A 23,393-nucleotide genomic window follows, 5' to 3' on the forward strand; every position below is an offset into this window, starting at 1 on the left:
AGCTTTTGTAGCTGTTTAATGTTGGAACAAGCCAACTTGAAGCTGTGGAATAAATGAATTCCATCGAGCCTTGGCGGGATGTGTTTTGCTTGAGGGAAGTTGTTTACGCTAACGCATGCCCCCCACCCCCACAGAGTTCGATTTATGTTATACAGAGCCTTGTCCATCATCTGGATACTGTTGTAAACAAGATAATCTTTGTCTACCAGGAATGAGTCCCAAGCCAATAACTTTAAATAAACGCAAGCACCAGTTTTGCATTTACATTGTCTGAGGGAATGGCTGCCAGGAGTTTTTAATGGCGCCGTTGGCCCCTCCCTGGCTAAGGTAACGTGGGCTTCTGGGACTGACCTGGTTTGTGGAGGATTCACAGGGTGGAAGATTTCAGACTTAGCAAGTGAGTGCCGCACCCAGGCCCATATTCTTTTGTGTGGTTTTAGCATTTTTTAATTCCGTCAAGTTAGCATTGCCCTTTTCTGTGTTGGGTGGAGCGGAACAGGGGTGGAGGGGAAGGCCTTAGACTGGTTCAGTGAAATTGGGAGCTCAAGCTACTTGACATCAGCAATGGCGAGGCTCTGGGTGTGAGTGGGGTCCGAGGACCGTGTTACTAATGGGGCTGTGACTGGTGTGTGGAAGACATGGGTGCATTGAGCTGCGTTCCATGCAGAAAATAAATGGAATTTTGCAGAACTCAGAGTGTCTGTTGCAATTCCAAACCAAGCAAACACAGAATATACACCTCCTCAAACAGTGATAAATTATCTCTGTGGAGGAGTGACGAGAAAAGCAATTTTCCCTGCTAATTTTCCCTACAAAGAAAGCAAGAACCATGTAGTGTGTGATTCATACTCCCAGCCCTCTTTAGGAACAGACTGAAAATATGTTATTAACTTGGTTAATAGTCCAGACTTCAAATGCAGGACATAAGAAATCAGTTTTTAAAGAGCTAAACAGGCTTCTTATGGAATATCCTTCTGCTGAGGGATGGTTTTAGGGGAGGGTGGGAAAGCGAGTCTGAATACCCCACGTGGGAAAACATAGTAGGAGTGAGAGCTCTGTGGTCTTGTTCGAGTTCAGATTTGAAAATTCTCAGGTCTGATTTATAAACCCACAAATTAAGACGAACAAAGTCAAAGAGTCAAAAAAACAGCCCACTTCTTAATTGTCTACCTTATGGTACTTGGGTTTAGTCCTTGCAAAAGAGCAGACACATTAGACCAACCATCAGACTGTCTAGACTGCTGGCATATGAGAGGCTGGGTGGCATGAAGACCGTCTCCCCTGCAGCCACACTGCTCGGGGACAGAGCTTGCTTTGCCTCTTTCCCCCAGGCAAATAATGGAATCTATCTGTGACTCGGTTTCCCCTTCTGGATGATAGGAGGAACATTGGTTCCCAGCTCATGGACTATTAAGAGGATTAACTTAGGGTTAGTTCACCACATCGGAAGCCATCAAAATACCTCTCTGAGGGACCTTGTCTTGCCTCATACAATGCAGACTCTCAGCAGAGGCTCAAGGTAGACCTAATACAACAACAGTATCCTTGGGGACTCGGTGGCCGAGAATAGAAGCCACTCAAGCTAGTGCCAGTGAGTCGGGCTTAATTTAGCAAAATGGCTAACAGAACCAGTGAGAGGGCTGAAAAGCCACCTGTAGGCTGAGCTTTCAGGGGTGAGTCCCAAACCACCGTGCCAGACTGAGCCACCAGGGAGCTGCCGCCTCTTCTGGAAAGTCAAGAAACAGCCACCACCACTGCAGGCCCCAGAAAACACTCCTGCTTAAAGTCATCTATTCCCAGCTAAGTGGAAGGCCCTGGGCCTCCGGATGTCCACAAGCTCACCAGGGTACCACAGACGCTGGCCCCACTTCACTGCCTGTCACAAATGTATCTGAGTGGCTGACTCAAACTCGTGTACAAAAGCTCAAGTGCAAGAGAGTTTGGTAAAATTGTGTAGCGTTCCAGCCCCAGTGGATCAAGAGGGTGAGTGGAAGGTGGTGGGACAAAGGCCGGGACCCAACCACCGTCTTACCACAGGGGCCATGACGTAAACACCTAAGTGCACGGCATGTGAAACGGGACTCACATTCCCCTTCTCTCCCTACCTTCCTTGTCCTTGGGCTCCTCAGCCTCTGTGGTCATGAATGAATCCCAGTGTGGTTCTGAAACCTGTGTTCTTTTAGAGCAGTGAAGTAAAGAGGACTGGAAGTTTCTAGGAATTTCTAAAAGAAATGAAAAAAATGGAAAATATGGATGAAGTCAAAGCAGATATTGCTGGACAACGAGAGATATTCGAAGATATATGTATATCTTCCAATATATACATATACATATATGTTTTTCACATACTTATATATATATATGTTTAAAAAGCCCTAAAATGACTTCTGATGTTAACTAAATTTGTTGTCTACTTTGGTAGGTGTCTGCAGGATACCAGCACAGTATGAAAATTGCTTTGTTTTTGTTGGTTAAAAATGAAACAGCAGGAGGAAATGCAAAAAACAAACAAAAAAATTAGTGGTGTTTACTTCTGGGCAGTGGAAAAAAGAGATTATTATTTTTTTGTCTATTTCTTTATATATCCATCAATATCTATGTAGTAATTTTACAACATATAAAAAAGCAATTCATATGATTTTTCAAACCAATCAACCAAAACCAAAACTTTCTTCCTCCTTCTCCCTTCCTTCCTTCCTTCCTCTCTTTCTTTCTTTCTATCTTTTAAATCATCTGCTGATACTTAAAAAGACCTCACCAGTAGGTAAATCCTTACTCATGAAACTAACAGACCATTAGACATTTTCAAAGTATTATAAACACACAACTTTTGAACTAAATTAATCTGTTTGTCAATGGCTGGATTTTGTCCCATCTTTTGAATGAATTTTTCTATCAACATCTTAAAACTGAAATGCAGGCTTAGAAGCTATCTAAAGTTGCTTCTGGTTTAACTTGTTCCTCTAAAAACCATGTCAATGGCAAAACCCAAGAAGCAGACTGTATTGAAGATTAATGTAATTTTTAACCCTCAACAATGTGAAGCATAGTCTCCATAGGGTAAGGTTAAAACTGGTCTTTGTTTATTTAAAATATAGTGTATGCGTGCGGACCACACAAAGTTCTTCTCATGAAGGATCTCATGTAGCCCTCATAAGACCCTGGAGGAAGGTGCTGCATTTTTTATTTTAGTGATGACAAGGAACCAGGCTCAGAGAGGTTGAGTGATTTGTCAAAGACCACACAGCCCTCTAATTCCATCCATGGAAACCCATCAGCCTCACACAAGCCCATGTGTATTTGCATCCCTCTTTCTCAAGCTGTTCTAAATGCACATCGCCCATGTCTCACTTGTCAGTGAAGGATGGTGACTCATGTTACATCAGCTTGCCTCCTGTAGCTATCCCACGACTGCTCACAGCCAGGCTCCCACTCCTCAGCCCAATGTGCTTACTGATCAGGGAGCCGATCTGAGTGGGGTGGTAAGCACCTGTCCCCTGCACCTGTCCCATCTCCATGATGCTCACCGGGCCAAGAACCCCTAACCTGCACAATCCCCGAACCCTGAGGTTGTCAGTGTCTGGAAGCTGCTCAGGTGAGACTCTGGAGGAACACACAATGGGACAATTTGCTCCAAAGCATTGTTTCCCACAGGTTGGAATTTCATAATTCACAGACTAGGAACGTTACAGTTTGCCCACTTTTCTTTTATTTCCTCAAAAGGGCATTTCTTACTATTTAACACCTCTGCCCCCAAACTGAGAAGGCATACTTTCAGAATTATAATTTTAAAAACAAATTAGCTCCATGAGAAGATCATTATGCTGCCATTTTTCTCATTTTGCCATGAACCTGTGTGGTAGGTGTAACGACCCCTCTTAACCCTGGAACCTGTGAGTTTATCACCTTACACAGCCAGAGTCAATTCAGGCAGCAGAGAGATTATCTTGGGTTATCCAGGTGGGCCCAGTGTCATCGCCAGTGACAGAATAGGAATTGGAGGGGTGTGACATCATGAAGACTTGCTCCACTGTTGCAACTGTGAAGATGGAAGGGGCCATGTGCCCAGTGCACGTCATACTAGAGCTCCCAATGGCCAGTCCCCACCTACTCCCTGTTTGTAAGGTCAGAGCCTCAAATGAGGGACATGCTGCCGAAAAGCAGGGCCTGGAGGACCCAGGTGAAGGAGAGCAGCCTCATGGGGAATCACTTGCCCAGGAGGCTTGGGGAAAGAGCAATTCAGAAGATACTGGGCTTGGAAATGCCAGCACAAGCCCAGGGGTAAAGACTGGGGTTACTTACAATTGTTACTAGGAACACAGCCAGTGCTTGATAGATGACAGCTATTATTATTAATAATAGCATTATTGCTGTTTAGTCATTGTCATTATTGTCATTTTTAAACCAAGGTTAACTGATCCAGTTGCTATCAAGGAAGGTCATCCTGGGGCTAAGACAGAGAATAACTCAGGCCAGAAGGGTTGGATTAGGAGGAGAACAATAGGGAGACTACTGGTCACACAACTCCCCAATATTGTCATGCACCAAGTCCTTTCCTGTATGCACACTTCTCATCCTTGTGAGTCTCACAGCAGGGGAGAATGAGGCTTAGAGAAATCCAGTGACTTGAACTGGGAAAGTTAGCATGTGCTGAAGGTGGGCCCTGATCCCAGGTTCCTGATCCAGGAAGTAGAATGATTTCTTTGCACTAGAAACCAAAATGGTTTGCAACCTGAACTTGAGTTTAAACCTCAGACTTTCTGGTGTGCTGCTAGTCAGGATAAGTAGAAGTGACTGCAGTAACAAACAAATCCCAGACACATCAGTGGTTTAATGTAAGAAAAGGTTTGTCTGGTTTGCATCCCAGTCCAGTGTGGGAAAGAAAGGGAAGGACTTTACTCCACACAGCCATTCAGGGATCCAAACTCCCTCCCTCTGATGACTTGCCTTCGTCTTGGTCCTGGAAGTGTCTCCATCCATCCAGTGGACGGAGGAAGGCCCAAGATCATGTGAGGGGTAACAATCAGGGGTAGTAATAAATCAGGAGTAGTAATCAAACTCTTGAGACAATTGTAGATTTACATGAAATTACAAGAAATCCAAAAGAAGATCATATGGACCCTTCACCCAGTTTCTCCCAGTGGTAACATCTTACAAAACTCCAGATCAATATCACAGCCAATGCCAATATCAACATAGTCAAGATGGAGAACGGTTCTCTCCCCACAAGGATCCTTCACGTTGCCCTCTTATAACCACACCCCCTTCTTTCCTACCTACACCCCCTCCTCAACCCCTGGCAACTACTAATCTGTTCCCCGTTTGTATAATTTTGTTATTTCAATAATATTTATATGGAATCATACAGTATGTAGCCTTTTGAGGCTGGTATTTTTCACTCACATAATTCCTTGGTGATTCTTCCAGATTTCTCATCTAGCATAGCTTGTTCTTTCTGCGGCTGCATAGTATTCCATGCTTTGGATGGACCCCATGTGTGTAACCATGTACCCATGGAAGAAGAGCTAATTGTTTCCAGTGTGGGGTGACCATGAGAGCTGCTGTAAACATTTTTATAGATGTTATTGTGGGAACCAAGACTTCATTTCTCTGGGATAAGTGCTCAAAACTGTAGTTGCTGGAGTGGAAGATAGTTGTATGTTTGACTTTTTTATTAAGGCACTGCTGAACTGTTTTCCAGAACAGCTGTACCATTTGGTACTTGCACCAGAAAGACTCACCATCATTTAGTGTTGTCATTAGCTTTTATTTCAACCAACTCAGAAGGTACTTGATGGTATCTCATTTGAATTTGCATTTCCCTAAGGATTAATGATATCAAACCCCTTTTCACATGCTGATTTGTTTCTGTATATCCCCTTTGGTGAAATACATCTTCATGGTTTTCTGCTCATTTTTCTAGTTAGACTGTTTGCTTTTTGACTACTGAGTTTTGAGAGTTCTTTGTCTTTTACATACATGGTTATATGGTTTGCAGATATTTTCTCCCAGTCCATGGATTTTCTTCTCATCCTCTTAACTGGGTCTTTCTCAGAACAAAAGTGTTGTTTTTTTTTTTTTAATTTTGATCATTTATTTATTTATTTTTTCTTTAATGGATTGTGATTTTATGTCGAGCCTAAGAACTCTGCTTAGCCCTGGGTCCCAAAGATCTTCTACGTTTTTCTGAAAGTTTCATAGTTTTATGTTTAACACTGAGGTCTGTGATCCATTTTGAGTGAACTTCTGTATTGTGTGAGAGGTTTCTATGGGCCAGGCGTGGACATGGCACGTGTCACCTCTGCTCACATTTCATTGACCAGAACCTGGTCACATGGCTACACCGACCGCAAGGGAGGCTGGGAATCTACTCCAAAGATGTGTGCCGGAGGAAGAGAGGAGCACTGGTATCAGGTATCAGGGAACACTACAGTCACTGTCACACAGCTTTATAATCTCCAAAAAATTTACTCCATTCTCTGGTACTGTGTTCCAGAATATTTACCAAATACCTGGGAGTTGGCAGTTTTTCTGGGCCTGGAACATAATAGACATTTGACAAAGAAATATTTGTTGATGTAAAGGAAAGGAGGAAATCTCACATTATCCTCACCCTATCCTATAAGATCAAAATCACCTTATCCTATAAGATCAAAAGCCTCTGGGAGGCTTGTGGAGTAGGGTTGACCTGAGAGTGGCCCAGGGGGGCCACAGATGAGAAGCTATGGAGGGGATGTGTTGGCTCTCACGCCAGCCCTCCGTTCCCCTAGTGCCCTGGGGCCAGCAGCAGCTTGCATGGGAGGGGTAGAGGGGCAAGAGCAGGTATGCCTGGGAGGCAGAAGTTTGCCACATGAATTGTGGACAAATTCCTGAGGGTAGAGGGCAAAGGGATTGACGAGCAGCTCTCAGGTTAGAATGAGTGAGTTTATTGTGGGAGGTGACATCATCAGAGCTGGCGCCAACTCAGGAAAGGAATGGAGGGAGGAAACCTTCCAGAATGTGTAGTGGCCTCTCAGCCAGGAGTCCCTGAGTTTGGCTCTTGTTCCATCTCTGCGGTTCGCACTCTGGACGGGAGAAGCCAGGGTCAATGGTCTCACCTGCACGGTCACAGACTGCAAGGAAGCTTCAGGAAAACCTTAAGAAAGCTCAGGAGAGAGAACTCATTCTTCTGCTGGTCTGCACTGCCTGAGGTCGAGAACCTGTGTGACCTATCGAGACATCCTGGGACTGTGTGGGTTCTTCATTCCAAACCAAACCAGAACCCTGGGGTTTTCAACTCAGTATTTATTCCTGGCAAATCATCTTCTCATTTCAAAATAGGGAGCGTAAGAAGAAAGAAGGAACACAAGTCTTCTGTCCAGGTCAGTCTCCTTGAAGCACCCTGCTGAGAGGCAAGTGGGGACAGCCCGAAAAGGTGCTGGCAATTCCCCTCTGCCACCTTCCCAGGGACAGTCAAGCCACAGGGCGAGGGAGGGGATGGCGAGGGGGAGGAACGGGAGCCACGGAAAACCTCGCGGGCTTTGCCAGGCCAAATACAACAGTGATGTCCACCTGGGCCGAGGCTTTGGGGAGCATACCCCTTTACTCGGGAGCAGCCTGCAGAATCTGACGAGGACCCCGGGGCTGTAGGGGAAGGGGCTGTGCTCCATCTCCCTGCCCTCATCCCACATGCCCACCCCCACTCATTGTGCCCTGGAAGCACGATAAATACTTCTTAAAGGAACTGCCTCACTCTCTCTTGGAGCCTACATTTAAATAAAAATTCAAAAAGGGAAGAAAGAAAACCCAAGATCTTCCAAACCTCACAGGGGGCCCCAATCGGTTCTGCTCAATCCTTTTGAAGTGTGCAGTCAAGGAGTGAGTCAATAATTTTGCCCCAGTGTCTCCTAGAAGAACCGGTCACCTCCTGTTGGTGCAGCCCCACGTGCCCGTGGCCACCAGTGACTTGTCTGATGTGAAGAAAGGCTGTGTCCAGTCAGGCCACCTGATTCCTGTGACCGGTGCCTGGGGAACAGTGCCTCCAGGGGCACTCGGGGGAAAGTTGCCACAAAACCAGCCTGGTTCTTGGGGAGAATGTGTGTGTGTGTGTGTGTGTGTGATTTTCCTGCCTCCCCACTCAAAGGTGATTTCAATCATTCCATTTGGCTCCAACTTTTCCTTCTGAAACAGCTGTGTTTAGGTGGCACTCATTTGTGTGTGTGTGTGTGTGTGTACTCTCTTCAGGGTGGGGTTCACGCTGTACTAATCCATTTTTTCATCAGCTTGTTGCTAACAAAGGGCCACATAAGTCCAGGAAGGCCCCCTCGGCCTTTGGCCACAGATGCCAGTAAGGGCTTTCCTGCTGTCAGTCACAGCATGTTTGCCAGAGTGGGAAGAGGCGTGTGTGTGTGTGTGTGTGTGTGTGTGTGAGAGAGAGAGAGAGAGGCAGCCTGAGTTCAGAAATGTCTCTGTGTGTGGTCTGAGGCGATTCCTCGTTTCATGAAATCCGTGCTTCGTTCTTGGCTCTGGTCACACTTGCGCGTCACTGAATGAGTCCCTTATCCACTTTCCAAAACACTGAAGAGGTTTGAAAGGGCTCTGTGGGTAGACGGTTACTATCAGCAAAAGCAAACAAGCCAACCTATTCAACTAAGCATTTTTTCATATTTAAACATAAGAACCTTCAAGCTAGTCCTGACAGTTGTGGCCAACAAGGAAGGCAGGAGGGAGAAGCTGCAAATGTTGCTTACACTGGGGTCTGCTTTCCCTGTGAGGGGCCAGCCCTGTGCAGCTGGGTCTTTTACTGTCTGGGGGCTCAGCTGCCCTGGGGGATTGGAAATGAGGACCCGTCTGACTCCCAAGGCTGGGAGACCCCGGGGCGAGGGGGACAGTTTGGGTGCCAGCCGGCTTTGGAATTCACTTACAGCCCTGTCAGAATCAGATATGGTTTGAGCCTAAGGTAAGGTAGTATTTCCCATCCTTGGAAAAGGAAAAAGGCCTGGGCAGCCCCTCCTTGGATACAAAGAAAGGTTTCTGATGGCAGCATAATTAAGGGGCTAAGCTGGGAAGCTGTGGGTGTCCAAAGCCCGGAACAGGTACAGCAAATATTCTCCCTGTGTGCGCAGCCCTGGCACCCGCTCTGGGCTGCTGCCGGCCCTAGCCCCGCCTTCCCTGCGGCTAGCACACACCACAGCCCCACCCGCGGCAGGATGGCACCAGACACCCGCCCACCAGACCTCCTTCCACCAGCTGGAAGTGGCTTTGGGGTTTATGGAGCAAGACGGAACTGTAAAGTCAGTCATTCTCATGGGCCAGAATAAAGTCAGCACCCCGCCCCCACCCCAGCCAAAGGAGCCTTCTAGAGAGCCCCCGACCCCTCCCCCACCCCATCCCCCAACCAGACGTGGCCTGGCCAGGCTCCCGGGCTAGACTCTGCCTGTGCCACCCCAGGGCTCTGAATGGGCTCCCTGTCTGCCAGAGCAAACACGATCCCCGTGGGTGGGGCCGGAGGTTACGAGGGACTCGGAGGAGGACAGGGGACTTTTTCTCTCTGGATGTTCCATTAGGGAGAGCCTGCCAAGGGCTTTGCCAAGGGATTTGCCAAGGAGCCCAATCTGCTCCAACATTATGGATTCACCACTAAATAGCCCCATTCAAGGAAGACAAGGCCCAAAGGGCTTTTATAATGCAACTGCTTCCCTGTGCCCCGGCCAGAGGCACCTCTCGTCCATTCCAGCCTGCCACCCAGATTTCTTGCCTGCATCAGCCTCCCTCCCCCCACCACACTTTGTCTGCCTAGTTCCTAAGTGCTCTGTGCGCTGGGACACACTGTTTCCCAGCTCCAGCTTCCTGTTTCCTATCTGTAAAATGTGGGAACTGGTATCTGGCTTGCTGGCTGTCCTGGGGTTTCGAAAAGGGCTCGGCTTCGATAGTGTCTGGCCTTAGTCACTTCTCCATGAATGGCCACCGTTGTTGTTATTCAAACCTTGAAGCAGTCTGGGGGGGGGGGGTCCCACTGCCTTGCTGACAGCCCAGGGGCTGGATGGCAGCGGGAGGCCTGAGGCCCTGCTACTTGCTGTCAATCCACTCCTCCCACCTCATTTCCCACGGGGCCTGGTGGTTTGGGCGGTGGGGAGAGGGCAGGTGTCTGACATTTTCCGACTGCATACACCTCTTCCTTTGGTCTCCAGACCTGGAGAAGCATGCTGTCTGTCACTCCCACCTTGCCGGCCTCTAACCACGCCCGAAAACCCAGCCCGTGGTCTTTAGGAACCTTTAAGGTCCCTCCCCTCTAGGTCCAAGCTGGAACCCTGGCTCAGCCTCTGATACCCAGGCTTAAACATGCTCAGAGCTGGAGCTCACAGCACAGTCTGGAGCTCCTCATGTTGGCAGGAGAGGCGGAAGGCAGGGGGGACCCACTTCCCTCCCAGCCCCTCCCCTCACGCCCGTTCAGGAGGGCATGCTGTGATTTGACACCTTGGAATCCCTGTGACAATTGTGCCTGCCATTTGGAAACCTACAGGAAAGGGGAAAAAGTGTCCTGTGAGGAGTCAGAGCTCGGTACATACTTGCTGGCTTCGTTGAGTTTATCCTGAAAGGAAAGGGCAGGAAAAATGACAAAGGGGTAACTGAAAGGAGGCCAGAGTGGGGGTGAGCGGGAAAGAATTTCAAACTCAGAATTGTCTGAGAGGTGACAGAGCACACACTGCAAGACGGGAGTAGTGTTGATCCAGGACAGGCAACTGTGCTTGGCTCTTCAGTCCCTCCACCTGCAAGAGGCTGGTGACACCCATCCCTGCGACGGGAGGAAAGGCCATGCGTGTTCCCGGTGTTTGGCTCTGAGTTGGGGCACAGCCAATGGCCCTTGTGTTCCTTACTCTTCTGCAGGCTGGGACTGGAGCCCCGTGTCTCAGCCTTCCAGGGTGTTCTCCCCACTCATCCCCACGGGGGACCCAGGGGCCCAAGTATCTTTATCTGTACCTCTTTGGCTTTTGGTTTCTGGGCCCGGTCCCCTCTCATGGTGGGGCCTCACTGCCAGATGGAGCATCTCCAAGAGGCCTTGGACTTGACCGTTGGCTGGTGGATGCCTTCAGCAAGACCAACACACAGATGACCACTAGACCCCACGTTCCAGCCAGGAGACTTCTGTCCCCACATTCACCATATGAAAACCTGCAAGCCACCAAAACCACCATCGATAGAAAATCGACTGAAATAAATATAACCATAGGGTGAAACACAAGGCGGCCATTGAAAAAAGTGAACCAGAGTGGATTTGAATGATCTGTCATAGGTAGTAAGTAAAGTCAGCGAGAGCCAGAGTTGTGGCCATAGAGAAATTCCTTTTATGTAAATGGAAAGTACATACTCTCCCCTGATTTTGAAGTTAACATTTTTCTGCAAGTTTATAGTTTCTTTGGGGAAGGGACACCTGGGATTTCACTGTACCTTTCTCCTTACGGTATTTTTCAAAGAATTCTGTGGGTGTCGTGCATTCCGTTTAAATGAGAAGAACTGCATCTGCTGGTTACCTGAGGTTCAGGACACCCGAGGGGGTTTTGTTTAAAACAGAGCAGGAGCTGATGGGTGGAAGGATGCAAGAGACACCTGACAAGCCCAGTTCAGCCCATTCGTGTCCCTAGAGGCAGCTTCAGCTCAAGCTGTTTTGGATTCCTCTCAGCGCCCTCCAGATGAAAGGGATGTAAACCACACACCAGTTATGAGACTCTCAAGAAGGAAAGTCTCTTCTGTCCGTCTAGCCACCCACTCATCCGCTCACCCACCCATAGTACTGTAGTGTCCCCCCATCCCCAAAAGAGGGGGGATAGAGAAAGCAAAGCTGCTGCTACTAAGTAAATAACCCTGTGGACAAAGCCACTCTGGGTCACTCTCCTGTCCCCGCTCTGTGTCACTGCCCCCCACCCCCTCAGCGGAGGGAGATTTACAAAATGCAGAAGAACCTCTTGCTCATGTGACTGGCAATGACAAGAGTCATTTTTCCCAGCGATCAAACAGAATGCACACAGCAGAGCTCCCCGAACACTCTCAGTGCACGGAAAGGTGAAACGGCTACTGTGAAAGACATCTTCTGGAAAGACTCCCTTTGGAGGTGTGGTCCTCAGTTCTTCCAAACCGGCTCCCACCTCTTACAGTTTCCCTGCCTTCTGCTTTGAAAGAAACGACAGGGGTCAAGTCAACCGATTTTTTCCTGAGTGCTTCTTGCATCCAGCTCTCTGTGGTAGATGTAAATAGGAAGTAGCCCCTCACCTTCTGGGGCTTCCAATTCACTGGGGGTGTGTCCTACTAGACAGGTTGAAAAGTAAACCTAAGGATTGCCCAGCTGATTGGGCCCAGACAACAGGCCAGTCCTATGGTCTAACGGTATCCACCCTGGATTGGGACCCCTAATTTTACTCCTGGAGTGGCAAAGAGCTAACGGCTAATTTAAGGCAAGTCACTTTTGCTCTTATGGTCTGTTTCCCCACCCACAGCATGTGGGGAGCTTATACTAAGGGAAAATATTATGCATGTAGATGAAACAACCAATAATCCTCTATCTCACATATTTGCGTGGGTCAACAGGTATGTGTTTGTTTCAGGAGGTTGCTTTTGGGACAATAGGAAAAAGTCATGTCCAGTAAATCAAGGTAGGTAGGTAGGAACAGGAGGTACAAGTGAATTTGGAGTAGAGTGGGCTTGTTGAATGGAAAAGGAGAAATCGTTTTGCATGTCAGGTGCTGTGAGAGAAAAAGGAACGTGGGTGGGTACAAGAAGAGAGTAAGTTCCCAGAGACTTTCGCTCCGTTGTGGTAAAAAATGGATCTGAAAGTTTGGAGTGTGTGGGGAGCGGGAGAGGGGTGGGAGAAAACGACTTGACAGGAAAGGATCCTTGAGATCTAAAATCTCTCAGACCCTAGGAAGAGAGAAGGATGCACATTCTGGGCAAAACCGTGGAATGACACTTGAGGAGCTGAACGCTGTGTTTCTGAGAGACGCAGAGCTGGAAGGTGCTCTTCTCTGGAGTCATGCGTGCTATGGTTCCTGACGCTCTGCTGGCCTCTAGAGGGATGCATTATCCTAAGTGCCATTAAACAGACATCCAGATTTGTGCTCTGCTTCCAGACTGTCTGCGAGTTAGCCAAGTTGTGTTTTAGTTGGTTTTCTAAGTAATTCAGAGATAGCAGTGGAAGAGAGCCCCCAGGAAGGATGACAGAAGGGGTGACCGAGAATCTCAGAAAAGGTTTGGGGCAGTACTCTCATGCTTTAGGGCTCTGCAAGGTGCTTTCTGCTCTGTAGAAACCTGTTTTGGAAAGTCACACTTACCAAAGAGACTGAGGGGTGAAAGTTGGGTTGAATACAGGGGCAGGAGCAGAGAAAGAAGGGCTAACCAAATCTTACCATCCGGGAAGGTGGTATAGCCCTAAGGAGACAGAGTCTGCTCTAAAAATATTAGCCCACTTTGATGTGTGATGAGCCACTTCTGCGACAGGTGCTTTAAGCATATTAATTACCTCATTTTGTCCTCCTCTCAGTCCTACAAAGCAGAAGTATATGATTGTTATGTTAATTCTGGTCCTAGAGTTAAGGAAATTAAGACACAAATTATGTTAGTGACTTCCTTGAAGATAGTAAGTATATTAGTTATCTTTTGTTGCCTAACAAATTACCACAAACTTAGTGGCTTAAAACAAAGCACATTTATGATCTCACAGCTCCTGTGGGTCAGGAAGCCAGGCACAGCATAGCCGAGTGATATGGGTAGGGTTCCTCATGAGTCTAACAGTCAGGCTTCATCTGGAGATTCAACTTCCAAGTTTATGGGGTTGTTGGCCAGTGGCCATTTCTTGAGTGCGGTTAGGGTCCCCCCCCCGACTGTGGGCCAAAGACCAACTCGGTTCCTTGCTTCATGGGCCTTTTTTAATGATAACTCAAAGCACGGCAGTTCACATCTCCAGCTGGGGTCGGCAAGCGAGGAAGTTATAATCTTATGCAGCGTAACCATGGAAGTGACATCTCATCACCTTTGTGATAGTCTGTTGGCTAGAAATCACAAGTTCCCACCCCCACTCAAAGAGAGTGATTACACAAGGGCAAAATACAGGAGGCGGGATCATTAATGGCCATATTCAAGTTGGCTGCCATAGTAAGTAGTGTGCTGTATTTGAAACCAGGCAGCATGGCACCAAAACTTAGACCTAACCACTATGCTCTTCTTTTCACGGATGGTTTTGAAATTTGTTTAACACCCAGATCCTTGATGTTTGACCCTGTGCCCATCCCTCTTTTGCATGCCCTTATCTTTAACTCACAGGAGGACCCTTGTGAACCATAGCAAAGCCTTCACTGGATTCTAACCATCAAATTAAGGAAGGATGCAATCTGCTACAATGGGTTTCTAAACTCTCCAGACTTTACCAAATAGAATCCCAACAGGAAACAGAGAGCACACTCCAATTAGGATAACAGAGAAGAGTTTCTTTACAAAGGGGCTACTTATAAGGTGTGGGCTAGGGCAGCAGAGCTACTGCCACCACTGGACCCAACCGGATGAGGGAGGGGGACATTATGGGAACCTGGAATGAGAGAGAGTGAGGAGGATGCCTCCTTCGGAGATGACTTCGCAGAAAGGAAGTCAGAGCAATGAACATCCTGGCCTCATTCTTCCCTCCTTCTGATCTGCTCCCACTGGCCACATTGACCCAGAAGGCAGATGGCCCGTAGCTATAGAGTGCAGTCCACTGTGTGAAGCAGGGAGAGGAGAAGCAGAGAAGGGAGGGTTGGTGGGGGTGGCGATGATAAACAAGATGTCCCGCTCAGAGACCAGTCTTTTAGCAGGTTCTTCTAGAAGGTTTAAGTGTTTGCCTGCTTTTAACCTCTGGTGGGAAGGGGGGAGGTGCTTAAAACTAAAGTTCTAAAGGAAACTAAAGTTTAAGGGACAGCTAGAGGTTTAAAGGGAAAGTTGAACACCAGCCAGAGAGGGAAATAAAGCCATTTTCAAATTTAAATGTGAATGTATGATTTCATTCATTAAGTGTTTAGTTTATCCCAGACTTTCAGGAGCACATCTATGGCTAAGGTGAGGCAAGCTATCACTTTGTGTAATTCCAAAGATTCTATAGGTTTCCACTATAAACTCTAAATCAAGAGCTTGATCTATAATAACAATATTGTTACTGTTATTACAGTAATTAGATAACAATTTTATATCTTATAGATCATCTTAAATGTATCATCTCACTTAGATATTATCTGTTCCAGAGAAGTTATCAATTCCATTGGGGCTTGAGGAAGGAAAGCACCAGAAATAAGGAATCCAATCCTTATTCTTATTCCAGGATTCAGTGTTTGCCTGGGATGGGGTCACTAATTTCCCTGGTTCTCCTATTTATAGACTCTTGTTTCTTTAAGAAAAGTTAAGAGATACCAGAGGGACATATCACAGAGAGCCCTGTTCTGGTTGTGCTCAGGAAAGGCAAAAATGTGCTGTTCTGATTATGATTACTGATCTAAAATACTATTCACCAGAGGGGCACCTGGGTGGCTCAGTCAGTTAAGCATCTGTCTCTTGATCTTGGCTCAGGTCATGCTCTCAGGGTTGTGGGATCAAGCCCTGCATCAGGCTTCACCCTGGGCATGGAGTCTGCTTATAATTCTCTAGATTGATAAATAAAATAAAATAAAATAAAATAAAATAAAATAAATATAAAATAAAATACTATCCACTGGAAAGCCATAATACACCCGTAGGTAGAAATCACTAAAAAATAATGTGAACGATTTCAGTTGACAAGGGAAGATATTCATCATACACAGTTGAGAGAAAAAATAAAAAACTTACAAAAGAGTATTGTACAGTGAAACTCAATTTTTAAAGAAATCAAATATGCGTGCATGAGTGTATGTCAGTTTTTAAGTCCTAAAGAGTAGAGACGAAAATATTGTCAATGGTTATCTTATCAGCTGAGGTTCCAGGTAATTATTATCCTTCTGCTTACTTGCATTTTTTAATCAACATGTATTTACTATATAAAAAAGTTGTTAAGGCATGAAAAAGCCATCCCTGCTTCTAACACCTTGGAGAGAGACCAAAACCCCAGGGTTCCCAGGGAACTCTGTTCATACTGTATTCTTTTTTGCTCAGGCACAGGGGGCCCCTTAGAGTTTTGACTCTCCCCCCTTGGTTATCCTGGTGTTTATTAAAAATACACCAGACAATAAACAAAGCAAGAAGACCAGCCCTGGGGCACCTGGGTGGCTCAGTGGGTTAAAGCCTCTGCCTTCGGCTCAGGTCATGATCCCAGGGTCCTGGGATCACCCCGCATCGGGCTCTCTGCTCAGTGGGGAGCCTGCTTCCTCCTCTCTCTCTCTCTCTCTCTCTCTCTCTGTCTGCTTCTCTGCCTACTTGTGATCTCTGTCTGTCAAATAAATAAATAAAATCTTTAAAAAAAAAAAAAAAAAAAGAAGACCAGCCCTGTGTCCCAGTGGAGGAGGACAAGGGACCAAAGACAAGCCTCTCTGGATACTATAGTCTAGTCAAAACCAGACTTTTTTTTTTTTTTTTAACATCTTTTCCATTTTTTCTTCCTTTGCCCTCGGGGGTCAAGCTCTAGTGGTTATAGCGTGGGCATAGACTCTGGAACTCTGATCATGCCACTTGAATCTCACCTCAATCTCTTCCTTATTTCTGCCTCACTTCCTATTCGCAAATGATGATGCTGTTTTCTCATCGAGGAAACAAAGAGGCTCTTCTAGGTGTCCCTAGATTCCTTCCCACACCTCATCCCCTTCCAGCTGGGCTCCAGATGAGAAATATTAACCAACATTTCTTCTGTCTAAAATAATTGCTGGTGATGCTTTCACTGAAGACATTCCCAGGTCATATAAGGTCTTCTCAGTTCCCAGCAAAGCACCTGAAGTGACCTCGTTCTGGAGACGTACTATCTCAGCTCTCCACATGTCCCTCTTTCACTTGAAAACATTCTTTTGGAAGGTCTCCTTTCCCCAATACTTCTCTGCTGAAGCCATGATGTTTGCTTTTCAGTTGCCTTTCCAGTTCTAGATTCTGTTATGTTCCTTAGTGAATCTGCAAAGTTTTCCTTTTTGGAAATGCTTCAGGTTGGGAAAGGTTTTTAAAGCCATGGTATTCCTGATGACGAATGTGTTCACTTCTTTTTTTTTTTTTTTTTAAAGATTTTATTTATTTATTTGACAGACAGATCACAAGTAGACAGAGAGACAGGCAGAGAGAGAGGAGGAAGCACGCTCCCCACCAAGCAGAGAGCCCGATGTGGGGCTTGATCCCAGGACTCCAGGATCATGACCCGAGCCGAAGGCAGAGGCCTAACCCACTGAGCCACCCAAGTGCCCTGAATGCGTTCACTTCTCAACATTTTTTTTTTACCTCCCTTCAAAGGGACAGAAGGCTAAAGAACATTTGATAACTAAAAACCTAAATATTGAAGAATTGGGCCCTGTTCTTTCCTTTCCTTTCCAGGATTATTTCCTTACTTCTGGAATATTTTTCCCAGTTCTCATTAGTCTATTTCATATCTTGGGTTCAACTTCATTATTTTAGACCAGAGCTACAAAAATGAAGTATAGTCAATCCCTAAAGACCCATGTCAGTGGGAGTTGGGGAACACAGAGGAAGCCCCCCACCTCCTATAGACAGTGAGCTTCACCATTACCCTCTTCCAGGTCTCAAGTCATCATGACCCACTGCCCCAGTCTGAGGAGAACACTCCTGAGTGATGGAATGATCAACAAAGACAACAGAAAGCCTAGAAAGGGGGAACCTGGGTGGCTCAGTTGGTTAAGCAACTGCCTTCGGCTCAGGTCATGATCCTAGAGTCCCAGGATCAAGTCCCACATCAGGCCCTCTGCTCATCAGGGGGCCAGCTTCTCCCTCTGCCCCTCGCCCTTTCATGCTCACTCTCTCTCTCAAATAAATAAAATCAAATAAATAAAATCTCCCTCTGCCCCTTGCCCTTTCATGCTCACTCTCTCTCTCAAATAAATAAAATCTTAAAAAAAAAAAAAAAGAAAGAAAGAAAGAAAGAAAGGCTGGAAAGAAGGCAAAAAAAAGGACAAGGACAGGGTACAACCAAGTCCTAATACCTACAACAGCAGCACCCTTAAAAGACCCCACATCTTTAGGTGCAAGGCACAGGGCTTGGGGTGAATGCTAACCTGAGCAGTTCATTAGTTGGGGGAATGAGTCACATAAAAGTCTTCATCTCCAAAGCATTGAGGCATTGTGGTCTTGGCACAAGGATAAGCTTACAGATGCATAGAATAGAATTGAGAATCCAGAAAGAAACCCGTGTACCTATGCTCAACTGATTTTGGACAAGGTTGCCAATGCAACTCAACAGAAGAGAATTGCATTTTAAACAAATGGTGTTGAGACATGTGGATGGCCACATGCAAAAGAACCTACACTACATTAAAAAATTAACCGTAAATGGAAGTGTTAAAACAATCCTTAGCAAAAGCAACCCAAGAAAAAAGTACATGAATTGGATATCACCAAAATTATAAACTTTTGTACTTTAAAGGACGCCACCGAGAAAGTGAAAAGACAACCCTCAGAATGGAGAACACACTTGAAAATCATGTATCAGATAAGGGACTTGTTCCTAGAATGTGTAAAAAATCTTAACAATTCAATAATAAAAATCCAAATAAACCAATTTAAAAATGAGCAAAAGATCTGAGTAGGCATTTCTCCCAGGAAGATATGCAAATGGCCAACAGCACATGAAAGGACGCTTGACATCATTAGCCATCAGGAAAACACAAATCAAAAGCACAATGAGATACTACTTCACTTCCACAAGGGTGTCTATCGTCAGAAAGTCAGATAATAACAGATGTTGGCAAGGATATGGGGAAATTGGTACACTCAGACACTGCTGGTAGGAAGGTAAAATGGTGCAGCTGCTTTGGAAACCAGTCTGGCAGTTCTTCAAAGGTTTAAACATTGAGTTACCATATGACCCAGCAATTGTACCCCTATCTATGCCCAAGAGAAGTGAAGAGAAGCCTTCTCACAAGCTTACACAGGAATATTCAAAGAAGCAACCCAAGTGCCCATCAAGGGATGAATAGGTAAACAAAAGGTGGTATATCCATGCAGTGGAATGCTATTCATCAATAAAAAGGAGTCATAGGAGTTCTGAGAGATTTGTGGAGGTGATCAAGGAAAATGGAATGGCCATGAGTGACAGTAACACACAGCAAAAGCTCTTGGGCAGCGCTTGGACAGGGTGGCAAGCAGGAGGAAATTCCTCCCAACATGAGACTTGCAGAGGCTTAAGGCAAGGTGTCCACCATCCTGAAAGGGAAGGGGGCCAAGGCAACGGCAGGTGAGAGAGCCAGAAAGGGGGCATATGTTTCTAAGTGATGCCATTCATCAGTATGGCGGACAGTCTTCACGACAGAGAGCTCTGAAGGGCCTGAACACCTTTGGGCCTTAAAACCATAAGGCTCTATCTAATCAATGGCCAAGAGAAGCTGGGTATAGTTTCCCAGGGCATACAAGGCAGGCAGGCCCCAAATGGCTAAAAATCTGCCTGTTTGAGCCCTTCTTAAAACAGCTGGATGTGCACAATTTGACTGTGGCACGAGTAGCTTTTGAGCTGAGGGGTCTCAGCTCGCTGTGAGGAAATAACCTAGGGCCATGTTGGTTCATTTGCATAATAGGAATGAGGTAATGATATATGCTCCAACATGAACGAAATTTTAAAATATTGTGCTAACATGAAAGAAGCCAGACACAGAAAACCGCATACTATATGGTTCCATATGAAAGCATATGTCAGAACAGACAGACAGAAAGTAGCTTAGTGGTTGCCTTGGACTGGGATGAGGGTTGGGGATAGGGGCTCCCTTTTCTCCACATCCTCGCCAACACTTGTTGTGTCTTATCTTTTTGGCACCAGTCATTCTGACCATGGTGTGAGGTGATACCTCCCTGTGGTTTTGATTTGCATTTCCCTGAGGACTGGGGGTGTTGGATCGCTGACACTGATTTCAGACATCTGGCCTCCAGAGCTATGAGAGAATACATTTCTGTTATTTTAAGCCACCAAGTTTGTGGTAATTTTTGAAAGCTGCCATAAGACACGAATATGCGGAACAGCACAGAAATGCTGCGGTGTCCTTCCTGCATCCCGTGAGGAGGCACATGATGTCACTTTGTTCCGTTTGTCATTTCGTGAATGATGAGCACTTAGTCGAGGTGATGTCCCTCAGGTTTCTCTACTGTAAAGTTACTATTTTTCCCTTGGAAGTTAATACATAAGCTGTGAGAAGAGAGTCGGAGAAAATATAAATATCTCTTTGCCATCATCCTTCCCTCACTGGTGTATGCCACCGATGATGATTCTCACCTGAGTCATTATTATGGTGATGGTCACCAATGGTGATTTTCTAAAGCTAACTCATGCTACAACTGTCAGTTGGCATTAGGCTATAAGAAAGCGCACTCCCTTCGCCATGTTTGTTTTTTTCTGTATTCATTCATTTCTATCAATAGGGACTCAGATTGTTGTTTCGTTTGAAAAGTTATAATCAGTTGGGAGCACAGCTTCTTTTGCTGTCATACTATCCTGGATTTGCTGGTGGGGCCCCTTTCAAGCAGGCTTCTGTGTCCTTTTCTCTTCTCCTTTTTTTCTCTTGTCTCTCTCTCTCTGCTCTCCACCCCTGCCCCCTGTCCTTTTGACAGTCTCGCATCATTACTTCCTAGCCCAGAAACCTAGGTCAGACTTGGCTCTTACTTCTCTACCCCAGTCCTGGAACCTGCCCTATCCTCAAGGAGCCTGGGCTTCATTTGGTGTGAATGGTATTTAAAAAAACCAAGAGCCGGGCGCCAAGTGAACACACATGTTCTCATGGGGTTTCGCTGAGCAAAGGCGCATGCCCATGTAGGCTGTTCCGGCTGGGGGAAGGCGCTGACCAGGCTCTCTACACACCACACAGCTTTGCGATGTGTCTGGACCTCTGTGTTTCCACAGTGTCGAGAAGAGGGTGGGTCAGAGCGGGAAAGGTTCTGTTCTGGGTTGAATTTTCCTCCCTTCCAAATTCACATAAGCCCTTACCCCCAGAACTTGAGAATATGAATTTATTTGGAGACAGGCTCTTTACAGAGGTAACCAAGCCAAGGTGCGGTGTTAGGGTAGGTGGGTTCTACCCCACCAAAACAGATGTCCCTCTAAAATGGGGAAGTGTGGACACCGAGGTGTTTAGAGGAAACACGATGTGAAGAGAGAAGGTGCCATCTACAAGCCAGAAGTCGAGACCTGGAGCAGATCCCTCCCGGCAGTGCCCACAGGAACAAGCCCAACCCACACTCAATTCGGGGTGTCTGGCCTCCAGAAAGGGGAGACAATATGTCTCTGTTGTTGTGGTACTTCCCTATGGCAGCTCTACCAGGCTTCTTGTCCCCCGCCCCAACTGTTCCTAACACAAAGTTTCCACTTGGCTTTGATCAACATTTTATTTGAAAAACAGCATCTATTGGTTTAAAATAAAAGTTTGGAAATTCATCATTCTACCCTACGCCCATTTCATTTCACATGTGAGGATGCTGAGGGTAATGATTTCTTTGCAGTCTCAGGGCCCCTTCCGGGGACACATTTTGCTTTCTCGGAGGTTGAAGACGAAAGCAAGGGAAGACGAGGGGGCAGGGGTCCGCAGGGGCTGGGAGATCGCCTTCTGTTCCTGCAGAAGGTCCCAGCCACGTTGGTTCTGAACAGCAGCAGGGACAGTGGAGTCCTGTTCGGCTGCATCGTCAGGGACCAGACAGCCCCGTGGGGCTGCCACAGGGCCGCCGGCCTCCCCGGTCCAAGGCCATCCTCCTCTCCCCGATCCCCTGCACAGCCCCGCACTGCCGGCGTCTGGGGGCTTCCAGGCCTGTCTGGGAGGATTGATTGCTGGGTGTCTGGGGATCATCAGCCTCCAGATGTTGGGAAGTGGCCACTTGAAGACTATATAAAGTTTCCTTCTGCAATTTCCCTCCTCCCCTCTCTTCCTCTAGATCCTTCCTGTCCCGCTGGTGCTCTGGCACGTCTGCAATGCATCCGTGGATGGACCCCTCTAGCGTTTGGGGTTTTACAAAGTCCTGGGTCCTAACACGGTTGCCAAAGAGTGGATCATGTCTTCTCTCGTGACTTTTCAGAAGGTTCTTATGCCATTTCTGTCTCCTTGGGCAAGAAAAGCTTCTACCGACCGAAGTTCAAGCCGCTACAGGTTATTCATTGGAATGAACTAACTCATCCCAATGCCTGTGCTTTTTGTGCAGAATCCATCCCAAGCCATTGTTCCAGCATGGGTGCCAAGGCCTCTCCCACCCTCAACGCTGCGGGTGACATAGGATATAAAATCGTTTGCTCCGAGATGCCCTCATTCTGATCCCATCTATTCAGAATCCCCATTGGATTCCCTCCCCTTGTCCTTACTCTATGTACACAGTAGAGAGAGTGGGGATGCCTCCTCTTCTGGAACACGGCTCATGATGGTACCCTATGCCACCCTTCCCTCCTCTGCATCCTGAATGGGGGTGGCTGGTCCCAGGTCAGCTTTATCTGCAAAAACAGGCCTGGACCACGAGTGGCCTGTGATCTCTATAGTCTTGTCTCTTGTTGACAAGTCATTTTACCTCTCTGAGCCCTAAGGTCTTCATCTGGAAGTTGTACAGAGGGCCTTGTGACCTTCCAGCTTATAGGTCCAAGGTAGACTCATTGGAACAATTTGACTGGAATTCCCACTTGCTCTGAGATGGGACATCAGCCCTCTCTTACTGTGTGTCCTGGAATCCAAAAGTAGACGTGTGTGTGTGTGTGTGTGTGTGTGTGTACATGTACATACATACGTCATATATGCATATCCATACTATTTAGGAATCCAGATCCCTCCAATCTCTCTGCTGTGTGTGACACCCCAGGTCCACCCACCGAGCTGTCTGCGCTCACCTTACCTGCCCACACTGAGGACACGAAGGACCCGCTGCTGAAACTCTACACAGGCACTCGCGGACACTGTGGCTGAATTTCTCAATGCACGTCCCAACCACAGTGCCCTGCACACCCCACACCATCTGCCCTTGAACTCCGGAGGGCCTATCTCCCTAGCAGGCATGGAAGTGTCTCTCCCGCAGCACTGTTGCTTGGTCCCCGAAACTGTAGTTATATTCCTGTGGGATGGAGATCCCTAGCAAAGAGGCCTTGGTGTCACTGGGGACAGAGAGGTTGTATTCCAGCCTGGGCCCCAATCCTTCCTCATACCACACCTGACCCGCAGTCTGCAGCACGCTGAATGCCTTCCTCGTGCAGGGAAACTGTCCGCTTGGCATTTTCTCTGCAATCTTCTTCCCAGAGATTTCCCCACAAGCTCCTTCTCCTGAGTCCTCAGACA

The sequence above is a fragment of the Martes martes genome (assembly GCF_963455335.1).
Source record: "Martes martes genome assembly, chromosome: 12".
Taxonomy (NCBI): Eukaryota; Metazoa; Chordata; class Mammalia; order Carnivora; family Mustelidae; genus Martes; species Martes martes.